We start from the raw sequence: 16018 nt of genomic DNA, 5'->3' as shown, positions 1-16018 counted from the left end.
TCTATACTTCTAACCAAGAAATTCTAAAATAAGGTAGAATCCTACTCCAACAATTTAGAGATTTTTCTTTCTATACTAATAAATCTTTAGAACTTAAAGAAACACAACTTAGGAAGAATCATCTGAAATTACCCGTTACCACCATGAAAACTGGAAATTCTTTAGGGAATCAGAGTTGGTTTTACCTTCGGTGCCTCCTATTTTCTCAAGTATGGCAGTTGCAACCTTCTCAACTATGGAAATAAATTCATACATTTCCCTCAATCATACGAGAAAATATCTATAAAGCCACACACGCTTCATCATGATTTACCCAAGCGTGCAAAGTAGCGGTGAAATGAACAAAATCTGACACCTTAATTATCCATCACTTTCGCACAAGTAATCCAATGCACTCATGATTACTTTTCATATTTAGAATTTTAAATTACTGAAAACGGAATATTCCTTCTTGTCGCACCGCTTTCATTTTCATCTAAAAAACCTTAGAGTTATTTTTGAAATGAACTCATGAACCTTGAAACATTTGACAAAAATTTCAACGGTTCAAGTTCATTTAAGAAATATAATAGTGAGTGAGTGGCACACAACAACACTAGGAAAAAGCAACAACAATGGCTACTAAACGTGAACCTTGAACCATTTGAACCACTTGAGATTTTGTTCAAGGTTCAAGACCGCAAATCAACTTAAAACATATGGACACACACTCGTTAAACAACGATACATTGTCATGACTCACAAAAGGCATTTTGAACCTTGAACCATTTAACAAAAAGTTCAACGGGTTCAAAACTTCAAGATGAAAAAAATAAAAGTACACTTGCTCACATGACGACAAAGACCACAAATGATTTTCTTCATAAATGCGCTTTGAACCTTGAACCTATTAAACTTTTTAGAAAGAGTTCAACGGTTCAAGTACGAAGGAAAAAAAATGACCCAACGAAAGAGAAAGGCACAAAAGGCAACCCGCGAGTATGGACATTCAAAAGGAAAAATTGCAGGGGGACTAACAATACATAATACTAATAAACCTGGCCACCTGGATGCGCTCATACTGATGGTTTGTTCCCATGATGAGCATAATGAAAGATGCACTATTTTGTCACAGAAAAAATCTCACCACGAGAAAATGAAATCGAGTTGTTAGAAACTGAGAGAGGGTTTTTTAGGTTGAGACAACATGAACCCATAAGTTCACACAAATCATCCATAAGTGCCAAGGTCTCCGATTTACGTGACGTCAAAGTTTGACTATTTTTTCCACTTTGAGCACTCAAGGGAAAACATCGCTACGAGGTGGCTTCGAACAATCGCATGTCTTGGGGAGCAAAAAAAGGGCACATCTAGCGTAAAACTAACCACCTGGACATGCTTGCACTGATAGTTTGTTCCCATGATGAGAAGAATGAAAGATGCACTATTTTGCCACCTCTCACTAACGGTTTTTTATGAAAGAAGAGATAATTGGTTTGATTTGATGTTAAAATAATTTCTTCAACTCTGGATGAATAGGTGTGTCTCTTACCCTAAGGCCAACTCGTTATGGAATAAAATTTAAATGAAAACCTTACCTAAGCCGACTCATCCTTAGATAAATTTCAAATCTGCTTTGTGCACTCAAATCTTGTATTAATTGGTTCTTGAAATGATGAACTTCGCTCCATAGGCATGAGTTTATGAAATAATAACTTCACTCCAATCTCTTCATGCATGAAAGAGTCAAAGAAAATTCACTCAATCAAAATACATAATATCAGCATTACCAGTGTTGGTACTTGGGTATACATAATATGAGCAACAGATAGTTTAAAAGTATACACCATATGAGTTACAAGTAATGAACAAATTGGATCACATTTAAAAACATATACACAATGAACAAGTTTGATCACATTTAAATAGCAAATAACTAAGTTTCAAGAATATCAAGTTTCATATATATCAATGAACAAATTGGATGAATATCAAGTTTCATATATATCAAAATGAACAATAATTGTGTACATATCAAAAAATGGCATAGATGTCAAATCAATAATAGTTACAAAAATGTGGCATGTGCCATGTCTTTCAAAGTCGATATATATATATACAAATGTTAAATATATAAAAAAAATTGGTCCTTAAATGACCACAACTTTAACTGTATGTCTCTATCGGTATCTATGACTGTGGCGGATCATCAAAATCGAGCCTCTTCGAAGCAGTACATGGCTTTGTAGGTGGCTGCACAAGGACAATTCAAATGTCTAATCAGATATATTTTCTCAATATAACATCAAAATAACTAAATACTAAACTCTAAATTGTTTGAAGTTGAAATGTTGACTACCTCATCTTTGTCTTTTGCAATTGGGTGAGGCTGAGAATCCATGGGATGTCTTGAAGGGGGCTGTAACTGGTAAAACAACATTAATACATGTTAATAACACATATGTCAAATAACACATAATAACTAAAAATGAATAGACTAAAAAAATAAAGCATACTAGAGCCTCAAATGGATGTGTTGTGGTCATAGGAGGAAAAGTCACAGATGAATCAATTACAACCATTTCCTATATCCATGGTAAGTGATCCAAAAGGAGTTAACTAGAGGGTTTCAATTCTATTGTGCACTTAGTGAAAAGGAATTGATCTAAGAAAAACATACCTTTTCCCTTGGTCATGTTGGATCCCATAATATATGTGTAGGACTTCTACTGAAATGGAATGGTAGAATAACAGTAGGAAGTCTAGAAGGGGCCTATAATAGGTTAAAGACAATTATACAAGTTAATAACCCAAATTTGTTGACAAACTAGATAAAACAAATATTTTTAACATATGTAGAACAAATGCACACCGAAGCCTCTTATAGTTCTCATGTAACCTTAGGAGGCCTAGTCGAATCTGATGCAGCTATTACTATTTCCTGTATGAAAAATGATAACATATGATATAGACATAAAAGGATTTAGTTATTTTGAACAAGAAAGAATGCAATCGAAAGTGAATATGAAGATATCACCTCTTCCCTCTGTTGAACCTCATCGACATTAGGTGCATTCATTAATTTCATAAACCCCATATGTTTCTGCATATAGAACAAATAAATTAAGTGCATTTATCAATATCTACATATACATGTTTAATCATAATACATTTCAACAAATGAATTTAAATTCTATTGAATTACCTTCTATTGTTTGGGTGTCCAAGAGGATATCTTTTTCTGCCTTAGAGTGCTAGAGGATGGCTTTCTCACACGAGATGTCCTTGAGGTAGGTGAGGTAAACTAACAGAAAAAAATTAACATAAGGGAAAATAGCATGTATTTAATATATCACTTAAGTCAAAAATATATAAATCTAAATGGTACCGCATAGCTATCTTGACCAAAGTCAATGGCCAAAAGTGTGATATCATCAAGTTGGGACATCTCAACCACTGATAAGCCCTATAAAACACCAAGTAATGATACATATAATTAACAAAATATATATTGAAACCAATGTATTATTATATTTTTAACAAATTTACAATTCTTTACCTCTGGTGGTGAAACTACTCGTGATCGTGGAGTCGGCTGAAAAGTATGTGGTGTACTCCCACCACCTGTTGCACCGTGCAATGCATTTTATTTATATGTCACTTTAAATTGTTCTAAAAATAAAAATTCATTTCTTTTTATAAGATTTAGTCACTTAATTGATAACATGTCATAAACAGAATTAAACACACCTATGTCTGATAGAGAGCGTACAACATATTGATCAGTTCTTCGGTGAGGGCCACATCCTCTGCAGTGAAAGTTCAAAGCATGGCATCTACTCCCACAACATGTACATGAATGAGATGTCAAACCATCCTCATCTGCATCAGTGTCTACACCAGAACATACACCCTGGCAAGTGGGGCACATATGCTAAATGGACTGGCTCATGCCAAATGATGCATGAGGTGACACTGATCAAGGAGGTGCCGCTAATGAAGGAAGTGTTGTTGATGAAGGAGGTGCTGCTGATGAAGGAGGTGTTGCTGATGAAGGAGGTGTCGCTAATGAAGGAGGTGTCATAGGTGCTGGTACATCCTCTGCTCTGCCAACTATGTGACATGCTAAACAAAGACATCAGTCAATGATGCAGCTGCTTGAAGAATCTGTAATTCCATAGACTTCTTCAAGGATATAGGGATAGTGACATGAACCATGGGTTTAAGATATGTACACCTCCTATGTTGTGGCTCTACCACCCTATGGGCCCTAGGTCTATCTTGCACAGAGCCTCTCCCTCTACCCTGAAATTGCCAGATGTCAAAGTAATTTGACTTCTCGTCGAGGAGAAACTCACAATACAACTTTCTCAACAAATATAGAGGCACCTCCAATTATTACAAGGTGGTTGGTCAAAGACCATATACCACCTATCCCAAAAAGCTTCTTTCAGCCTAGCATGAAAACACCAATGTATAGGAAACCGAGTCGTATTTAGTTCTAGGTTGTTACTGGCAACATGAACGGTGAAAAGAGCACATATGTTAGCTTTACCTATGGCCTTTTTTTTCACTTGATCATATGACAACCCATCCACATAAAATGTTTGACATCTATCCCTCCATGAACCCCATTTCTTAACCTCCCTAGATACCTCATTTGCACTATTAGCCATTGTTTCTAGTGTTCTAGCGAGGGTTGGGTGGTGCTCAAGCCTAGATGACTTCAACCTATTAACCAATATAGAAATTTGGGCACTATTTTGTGTAAGGTGATTGATGAGATCATCTTGTGTGGCATCTACATGATCTAAAGGAGGACATGGAGGGTTTTGAGGTGGTGGTGGTTGTTGAGGAGAAGCATTTTGAGGATTTTGAGGGTTTTCTTGTTGCTCATGTGCAATGTTTACAGGGTTTGCTTGTGTTGCTTGTGTAGGAGGAGGTCTTTGTTGTCTATTTCATTTTTGGGGATTGCTTGAAGAATTTGACATTAAATTAATAAAAACAAAACTTAAATCAATTAAAAAACCCTACTTCAATTAAAATGCAAACAAAAATAATCAAACCAATCAAATCTTACTTGTTTGACAAGGTGCCATTGTTGAAAATTGCTCTCAATGTTGGGAAAATAAAAAATAATTGCAAACCCGTGCGGGTTCTATGGGTTTTTGGCTTTCCCTTTCTGTTATTCCATGAGTTTTGGCATTGAAAATGGACAAAACCCATGGCCTACACACAAAAAAAATATGTTTCTCAAAACCCGTACGAGTTTTGAGAAACTTTTAATTTATTTATTAAAAAACCAAATGTTCCTCAAAACCTGTATGGGTTTTGAGGAACTTTCGGTTTTTTAAATTGTTTTTAGCTAGGCTTGGTGTTACCAAGCCTAGTACATTTTTGAATTTTTAGAACCCGCACGGGTTATGAAAAATTTGGTTTTTTTTGGCATGTGGCCACTTTTCTGTTCACCATCTTGGTGCACTTACCCTTTTGGTGATGAGTTATTTGGTGATATATGTTTTTGATTAAGGTAAAAATAGGTTTTGAAGGGGCCCCAAAACCCTTTACAAGCGGAACTTAATCAAAAAAAGTGACAAGAGACAAAAAGGAACAGACCATCGAAAAGCCAGCAGAAAACCAAAGAAAACTGGCAAATGCCCCACAAAGCCAAAAAAGCCAGCTAGACTCCAGGAGAAACTAGTTGATTTTTTCCAAGGCGTTCACCAGGGTGTTGCTAATTCCATGTAGCTCTTTAATGTTATCCCTAAGATTAGGGAGATCCTTTGCAGAAGCATCCACAACCTTCTTGACACTAGCCCTGGTCCTCTTTGCAGTGCCACCAACCGGAGTAGCTTCACGTCTACTAGTTTGGATAGTCTCTTCATCCATGTCAAGTTCCACTACCAGTTTAGGAGAGCTGGTATAATCAAAGACCTTAGCAACATTCTCCAAGTTTTTAGTGACAGCTGATAAGATACTTGGGATAATGCCCAACAGATTTTTCATCACCTCTCTCCGTTCTTCCAGTGAATTAACCTTCTCCTCTATATTCTACTTCCATTTTATCTGATCTCTGTCGTCATCCTCCCTCTTCTCATCTGTATTTTTCCCCTTGTTTTCTAGGTTCTTCAGGAGTTCGTAGGTCCATCTCTCATAATCCAGTCTCACCTCAGTGAGTTTTTTGAGGTTATCGAAAAATAACCCTTTACATGAACTTTCCTTATCCTCACTTACCCTATCCTTAGTCAAGTCCTTCTCAGAATCCTTGTTTATTTCCCTCTCAGAATTCACATCAGTTCCCTCATTATCCTTGAAATCCACATCCTCCATTGGATGGTTGTTGTCCTTACCAGGGCAATCAATGTGGATAGGGATTTCTTTACCAGACTCATTATCACCACTTTCTTCCTCATTACCCAGCTCCTCGTTGTTCTAGCTTTCTTCACCATTGGAGTCATCCATCTCCATTTCGCTACTTTCCTTTTCAATTTCCTCTGTTTACATCCCAGGGTCATTTTTTTTTTTCTAGAGGATGCCTTCTCCTTGTTGGAGTCACCTCCCTCCTATGAGGCCTCACCTCGACTCAGTCTGACATTCAATGGATTTTATATTTAGACTATTATGGATACTTTATTTTGATGCATTTTGAGACTTAGAACTTATATGATTTCGGGATTTGGTTAACATTGCTATGATTTGATGATTTACTTACATGCTTTATGAGATAGAACACTACATGATTGTTAGATAGGATGATATTGCAATGATAGATGTCGTTTTTGAATTTGCGGGACTTTACTCTGAATATAGAACTATGATGTATGTTTAGCTTATGTGAATTGGGATGAAATTGCTTATGTGAAATTGCTTGATAAAAGATGTATTCAATCTGTGCAGATGAAAATTGTATGCAAGTAATGATGTGTATTGTTATATTATTGAATTATATTATATATGGATATTTGGAAGTACTAATGTGTAAATTGAGATGTGCAGGAAATTTACCATATGACCATGGAAAATTACGGAGAATCAAACCTAGACTTATGTATGTTCGTAAGCCAGGGTTTGTCTATTTGGAGAGACAACACCCCGTTTGTGTTGTATTTTATTCATAACAGTATATGCTGCATGAGTGTTAAGTGTTAATTAAATTTATTGTGTAAAAACCACAAGAGACAATTTCGGGTTTTATTTTTGTAAAAGTGTTTTATTTGTGTCACTTGACACATGTGTGGATTTAAATTTAAATGTTTTATTTTGCCTCTTGGTGGGAAAGTGTTTAATTATAGTTTTCTTAAATAAAATAATGTGATGTCATAAATACTTTGGGAATATAATATTTGGGGTGGTCAACTTATGTTTGACCCGAAAATAAACTTTAGAGGGGTTTAAAATGGGTTAAATGAACACCTAGGGGTAGTTTAATAGGGTTTCCTAAAGCCCATAAGGTATACCTAGGGGTTAGGGGTAATTTTTAGGCAAGTTTCTACTTTATAATGATCTTTTTAACGTGTTAAAAATTGGCTTTTCTGAGTTGAGCGAAAATTGAAAATTAGAAGTTAAATCTAACCAAGATTTTTCCTTTTGGAATGAGAGTCTTTTTGCATTTTTGCTTTCTTTCCTTTTTGGTTTTTAGAAACTTGTGAGAACTTGGAGAGTGAGCTTCTTAAGCAAGATTTTTGAGAATTGGAGGGTAATCACCCACTCTCCATCTTTGGAGACAAGAAAAATTTTGAAAAGAAAATAATGTTATGGAATAGAAAAATTGACTAAGGGTAGAAGGAAAAAAAAGATTCGTGGATTGGGCAGCTCTTCCTCAAATATCAAATTTACCTTTGGGCAGATTAAGGTTGGTTTTAGTTATTCATTTTAATGTCTTCTTCTTGTTTATGTCTGGAAGTTGTTGGTGTAAGAAAGCTGTATTCTTGAAAGTTTGTGTTAGAAAATCTTTTGGTATTTTTGCTTTATGAATTGTTGTGTTTTGGGAGTTTTCTCAAGATCTCTTACTCTTGGGAGAGAAGAGGATCTTGTGGGTGGTAGCAGTGACAACCCTCGAGTGAGAGACTCTCTTTGAGAGTGATCACAAGGGATCTTTGTGTGACCCTTGCTGCATGGCCTGTTTGTGCAATGGGGGTCATAAGGAGGGATATAAGGCTAGAATGCCTTTGGGGGGCATAAGGAATAAGGGGTTGAGATTCTTGATATTACTATTGTGCCATGAGGTGGCTTCTTGTTTATTTCATACTTGTAGTTCTCCTCAGGGTATTGGTCCACTACCACCCTTTTGAAAAAGTTCACCACCAATGTGTGGTGCTGTGAAGCCAAGTTGGGAATGTGTCTGAAAAATCTGTATGTATTTGCCTTTATGTGTTTGCCTGTTTGTTACCCGTCTAGGAAATTGGTTCTCCGAGCTCGGGGGTGGCTACCAGTTAGCCTAGGCTGGGAGGTGAGCACTCCGTGGTCATATTTGTGTTTCTATTATGCAGGAAAGTCAGGAGAAGAGGATAGGTGCCATGAAAAGATGCAGAAGATTATTGTTGAAGATACTTTATTTCAATTGCAAATATTTGTTTAAAGTTGTTACAGAAGTAAGCCCTCATTCTTAGAAATGAGAGGCAAGTTGTAACTCTTGAGATTTGACTTGGGGTTATTGTTGTAGCTAAACAAAGAAACATCCTGTAAAATTTGTAGAATATCTTAGAGTTGTAAAAAGAAAAGCTTGTTTTATGTCTACTTCTGATTTAAAAAAAAAGAAAAGTCATTTTGAGTTGCATGCAAAAGCTTCTTTGTATTATGAAAAAAATTAGTTTACAACTAAATTTTATCTATATTCTATTTGTTGAAGATATGAATTTATTTTTGCTGAAAGATCTTATGTATAAAAAAAAAAAAAAGTTTTAAGTTATTGCTTAAATAGTTAAAAAATCAATGAATATATTTATTAAGGAGAAGTATATTATTTTTCCTGAAAAGTATTTCTAGATTGTATTTCTAATTAGTGTTGGTTAAAAAGCTTAACAATTGATTTTGTTTCATTCCTCTATCAGCAATTAGAAACAAATAATTGAAAAAGAAACTTAAGTCTATATAAATATATATATATAGATATATATATATATATATATATATATATATATATATATATATATATTTATATTTATATATATTTTTTGAATTAACATAATGTTTTTCCTTTATTAGGGTTGTTTAAAAATTTGCATGTAAATCTTATTTTAAAAAAATATATATATACATTGGTATATTTTTCCCCCTTATAACTTATTGATTTAAATTTATGTAAATATAAATATAAATATATATATATATATATATATTTATATAAAATATATTTTTTTAAAAAAAAAAATTTAAAAAATAAAAAATAAAATTTTTTGGGTCCACGCGGGCCCCACTGTGTGTACGCACAGTGAGGGCCGCGCGGCGCCCACTGTGTGCACACACAGTGCGGCCGCTTCGACTCCCACTGTGTGGACACACAGTGGATGGCCGCAGCCGCCACTGTGTGGACACACAGTGGATGGCTGCAGCCGCCACTGTGTGGACACACAGTGGTGCCGCGGCGCCCACTGTGCGCCCACACAGTGGCGTCTCGGCCCTTTTCCCAGTCACCCTCCCCGTCGCCTTCATCGACCTGCAATAAAAAAAAATGGCCGCCATGGGGTTTCGGCCCTGCTAAAAGGAATACACAGTGTTTTAAAAAAAAAAGAATTAAACCCTAGCCCGGGTAGGGCTAGGGTAAAAGAATTAAAATAATAGATTAGTTTCATAGTTAGTAATATATTTATATAAAAAAAAATAATAATAATATGAAACCCTATTTAGGGTTGGAGAGAAAATTAACTATTATTTTGGGGAGACAATTTTAAAAGGATTAAAATATAATATATATATATATATATTATATATTTAAATATATATATATATATATATATAATCTGGTTATAAATTGGAGTAAGTATATAATAAAGTTTAAAATATTTAAAAGTATTTAATGGAGTTTTTTTTAAATAGTTAAATACCTCCGTATGAATACTCATAAGAAGTAAAAGAAAAGTGAAATAAATAAATTATCAGAAGTAAGCCTAGCTTTTATAGTTTTAAATGTATTTAATGTAATAAATACTTAATATTGTCCCGTGTAATTTAATTAGAGTATTTAAATTTTAAATTGGATGTTTAGACTATATGTCTTAATGGGGATTGAAATAAATTTCCTCTCCTATTTTTCTTTAACGTGATTGATTTAATAAACCTAATGACTAGGTATCTCGTGGAGATAAAATTAAACCAGTTAGTTTTTCCGCAATTAGAATTAAACAAATTATCGATGCTTAGTTCGTTTCAGAATTAGCTCGAACATAATTATGAAAATTTGAATAACGCTTGTTGTGTGAGTGAACTTGTTAATTAATTAGTTTGATTTTTTTATTTTTTTTAAATTGTTCCGTTTTTGCCCTAAATTTTGGGCATGACACCTCCATCTTTCTCTTTCCTAGAGAGGCAGAAATCCTCTTGTTTTCCAATAGGGTGAGGGTTTTACAGTGCTCGTAAATTTGCAGCAAAAGCCCACAATGGAGAACCGGACTAGAAGGATATTTACTGTGTTTATTGAGGGACCTAGAAAGGGACCTAAAAAGGTAGTAGGGCAAGGATACCTTTTTGTCGTGTCTAAAATGGTTTAAAAGAATGAAGTGGTAGGTGTGGGCCTTGGAGAAATGACCCTCAACTATGATGTATTCCATTATTGCATTCAGAACCTAGCTCCATAGTTTCTTGATATTAGCAGCTTCATAGTAACCCCTGTGGCTTTGCCAATTCTAACCCTCTCTTTCTCTTTCCACGGGAACAGATTAACCACGTTGTTGGAGACTTTGAGGTCTCAAAAGAAATTAAGCCCAGAGTGGGGCATGCTAGTCACTGTAGCTATGAGCTCAGTGTCCAACTTGAACTTAACCCCATAGATTTTAAAGGACCCGTTAGACTAGTTTTCAAAAATCTTGGAAACAACTTTGTAGAACATTGTAACAAGATATGTAATAAATGGAGGAATGTAATTAAGTGAAATAAGGAAGACCTATTATGCGAATTATAGGTTAAGGGTTTATGTATGAAGTAGAGCTATAAGCCGGTAGTGGATCTGGCATAGTAGATGCTATTTTGAAGTAGTACAAGACATTGAATTTATATAATCCATTTTGTAAGTCAGTGAGACTTCCCATTTTGTAATTGAGCAGTGAGCTCTAGGCACTTGGCCTTCCTGCATGTGCAGGCCCCTCTTGTAGTAGTAATATTCTCTTATTGGCTAGTAAGTGAATATTGTGGGTCACAAATCCCACCGAGGTTTTTCCCACACCGGGTTCCTCGTTAAAATATTGTGTTATGGTGTGTCTTTCATGTGGTTGTTTTTATCTCTGCTTATTGCATTACTTTCTGTTTACCAGTACACAGTTCTAATTTGCTCTACATGTTTTAAGTTAAGAAAATATTATTACCGGTTAGATATTGATTCAACCCCCCCCCTCTCAGTATCTGTGGAAACCTAACAATTGATATATGTTATGGTCTAATGTTTTGGTTTTTATTTTATGCTTACTTAGTAATGCATCTAATGTTAATGTGATATTATGTAGTGATTTGATGTACCTTTATTTTGTGATGTATGAATGTATATGTGATGATTGATGAAATTCTTGTGATAATGTAATGGACTAATGCAACATTATATGAAAATGCAATGTGACTTTTTGTTGTGTCAAAATAGGTGTTGAAAATCAGGAATTTGGAAGAATTGTTAGTTGTTAGATGGAGAATAGATTAGAAGAAATGACATCAAATGATAAATGAATTGAACCAAACTTTATTTATTCTAGAAGTAGATATGATGGAAACAATTTGATTGATAAGATTTTGATGAAAAAGTTTTCATTGCTTTATTCGTAGTGCAATACATTATCATCATTGAGACTTATTTTGTAACAATGGAGCTTATTACACCAGGGTATGAGGAACCAAGATGTATAGATATCTCATTACAAGAAACAAACAAGTAGTAGACAGGATTGAACCCTCTGTTCTAGGAACTACACTAGGGGTCGAGGTATGTGTGGCATTCACAAGCTGAATGCTCCTATCACAAACACCCACTAGAGGAATTGCCCCAGAACTTCATTGGTCCAAACCACAAACAACAAACAAAGAAAATGGATCATGCCCCTCATAGCTCCTCTAGTCACTTTTTGGACATCCTTGAGTAGCTAAAAGCAATGATCTTTGCCAATTTGATAAAAAGAGTCAACCAAACTGGACAAAACTCAGTAGTTGGACTGACTATGTCTTTGCTTTGATATGTTTGATGTGATTTTGATAATTTCCGATTTCAGAAGTTTTGGACCCCATTTAAGATTGACTTGTCTAGTTTCAAGTGTACCAATTCTATTTAAGACATGATGGTGATCACGTTGATAGTTTGATAGTGATTCGATAGATTAGACAGTTGATTAGCTTGATTGCAGATGTTTTGACAAGATAGTCATATCGATGTTTTTAGATTTGATGAAACGTGACATGCCACTAATTGATAAAGATAAGACTAACTTGGACAAAATCCAGCAAACATACTGATCTATGTCATTGTGTTTATTTGTGTGATCATTGATAGGAATGTCTAGTTTCAAAGAGTGAGTACCTCCTATAAGACCGACCTGCCTGGTTTCGAGTGTACCCTTCCTTGTATAAGACATGTTGATGTTTGATAAAGTTTGATTGATAGAATGATTAACAAGACATGTGATCAATTTGATTGTAGACTTTGAGAGTTTGCATGTTGTTGATCTAATTTGATGTATGGCTCAAGCTTTCTTGTTATGATTTTTTATTTTTTATTTTTTTATTTTTTTTATTTTTTATTTTAAATGGCTTTTTTTCAAGACATGTTGCGATTTTTTGGATTTTTTCAAGAATTTATTTTATTTTATTTTATTTTTTCAAGACATTATGATTTTTAAAGGATTTTTTAGCTATGCCCCTAGTATGCAGACCTATATGACATGATGATATAGGTGATGCACATGGAGATAACAAATTTTTTATATGAGCTATGCTAATGCAAGATGTAAGATGAAGATGTAATTCTTATTCAAACAAGGATGATTGTGTGCTGCACTAATTGGATTAAAGGTGCAAAACGTTTCAGAGATAGGAGTTCAATCCGTTCTTAGAAGACCTTAGACCATCCAACCTAACACACTATGTAACCAAGATTTATCAATGGAGGCGCGAAAAAATTCTCCATCAATGCTTGAAAATTTGATCTTCTTTTGCCCATGCATGTGCTATTGAATTTATTTTGACTCTTATAACCATCAAAGACCCTTGGAATCCTATGTGACTAACTACGTAGGTTATTCTGACTTCAAAAGCAACCTGGATAGAGCCTCACTGCCAGCAAGCTTTTAGGGCTCCGGCGAGGTTATGCACTGTAATCTCTCAACTATTGCTCCATTGCCAGCAGGTGTCCATAGCCCTGATGGAGTTATTTGCATGTTCCCATAGTCAATCTTTTATTGTTGCACTTGTATGCATGATATTTTGGTAATATTACATTGTTTATTTTGCCTTGAGATGGATATTGGCATAGTGTTTTTCTTTTCTTTTCTTCATTTTCTTTCCTTGACTTGTAAGTAATGAAACCTATGTGGGTATGACAATTACAACAATGCTGAAGTAGAATTTTGGATTTTTAACTAGCCACATAATCAACTAGGTATCTGTAATGACTTAGAGCTATTGATTAATGTGTGAGATATAGAAATTGATAGATTTTGGGTAACAAGGTTCAATAGTGAAACCTCTACACAACCATGGATAAAGCTTAATGACAAGGCGACGTTGAAAATGAATGACTAAAGGCCTCTAAGGACATCATGAACAAATATCTAGCAAATGAGACCACCTTCTTTCCTTTTAGTGCAGACAAGTGAATAACACAAATAATCATCTTCTATTATTGATTCAATGAATATGATGCCTTTATGAAGGAAACTGTATGAGATGCAATGCTTTCAAAATGATATGCAAGTACAGAAAGTAAATTCTAATTAAAAACCAACCCTTTACATGTAATATCTTTTTAGGTGCATATTATTAATTGGATCGAGGAGTGGATGTCCCTCCATCATTTGAAATCATAAGCATCGTTTCCAACTACTTTGGTTATAACAAAAGAACCTAACCAATTAGGCTCAAAATTTCCTCATTTTTCACATTCAATGAGATTCTTGTGATTTTCATTAAGAACAATATCTCCTACCTCGAAGCAATGTGGGTTTACTCTTTTTTTGTAGTTTCTTCCCATTCTGTTTTGATATCCTTGCAAGTGATTTAGTGTGCTTTGACATTTTTCATCTAGGAATTCTAGTTCTTGCAAATGTGCTACTCTGTAGTCTTCTTCTAATATAATGTGTTTCAGAGAGACTCTTAATGATGGCAATTCTACCTCGACATGCAAAATAGCTTCTAAACCATAAACCAAAGAGTAAGGTGTGGCACTAGTTGTTGTTAGATAAGCCCAAAGAGTTAGATTGAGCTAAAGATGCCAATCTCATCCAGTGTCATTGACAACTTTCTTTAAAATTTTCAAAATAGTATTATTGGTTGCCTCTTCATGATTGTTGCTCTGGGGATAGTAGGGTGTCGCAAAACATTGCTAGATTTGAAATTATTTGTAAATTTCAATCACTTCTTGATTTTTGAAGGGTCTTCTATTGTCAGTTACAATGCACATGGGAACTTCATATCTACAAATTATGTAATTCAAAATGAGCTTAGCTTTATGATTCCCTTTTGTGAAGGTCATTGGGATTGCCTCAACCCATTTTGTAAAGTAATCAGTAGCTATGAGTATAAATTTATGTTTGTTGGAGGAGGTAGGGTGTATTTTCCCCACAAGATCTAGTCCCCACTATGAAAATGGCCATGGTGATGTTATTGGCTGAAGATCTTGAGCAAGTGCATGGATTAGGTTTCCATGTATTTGGCATTGTTTGCGTATTTAAACATGCTTGTAAGAATCCTTTTCCATTGTAAGCCAATAATAACATGTTCATGACAGTGTTTTTGCTAGGGCTGGTCCAGAAGAATGTGCTCCACATATGTCATCATGGACTTATTTTAGGGTGATTTGTGCTTCCTGAAGATTGAGGCATCTGAGCAAGGTGTCATCTACACTCTTTCTATATAAAGTGTTAGCAATGATTGAATGCATTGTGATTGTCAGATGAGTGACTTGCTTTGATTTCGTGAAAGATCAGGAGGTACATATTGATCATGAAGGTATGTATATTTATCTCTATCCAATGGGGACTCAGGTCCTATTATCATAAATACATATTCAATGGATGGTATTTCATAAGCTGGGATAATGAGTTGTTCCACTTGAAAATCAAAGTGAGTTCCATTGCTAGGTGTATCCAAGAGAGAGCCTATTGTTGTCATTGTATTGACTACCTTGTTTTGTTCTCTTGGTATTTGTTCAAATGTTACATTGGTGAAGTATTGTTTGTATTCATCCACCAATTGTTTGTAGGGTATTATCTTATCATTTTTTATACTGTAATCATCATTGACCTGGTTAATAATGAGTTGTGAGTCTCTGAAGACTTGTAATTCCATGATCTTCCATTATAGTGAAGTACAGAGTCCTATCACCAGGGCTTCATATTCGACAATGTTATTGGTGCAAGGGAAGCTGATCTTGAATAACTTGGGAATAGAATCTCCTTGAGGAGTAATGAATTGAATTCCTACTCCTGCTTTGAGATTTGTGTGAGATCCATCAAAGTATAGTTTCCAGTTTGCTTGTGATGACAGTGCAAATACTGATTCATTTGGAAAATCTACCACCATCAGATGACTCTCTTATAGGGGTGGTTCTGTAAGTTGGTATGTTATGATCTGTCCTTTGATGGCTTTTCTATCAACATATTCAATGTTGAATTCATTGAGTATCATGACCCAC

Source organism: Cryptomeria japonica, chromosome 7 (assembly GCF_030272615.1).
Source record: "Cryptomeria japonica chromosome 7, Sugi_1.0, whole genome shotgun sequence".
Classification (NCBI taxonomy): domain Eukaryota; kingdom Viridiplantae; phylum Streptophyta; class Pinopsida; order Cupressales; family Cupressaceae; genus Cryptomeria; species Cryptomeria japonica.
This window is presented reverse-complemented; position numbering follows the sequence as displayed.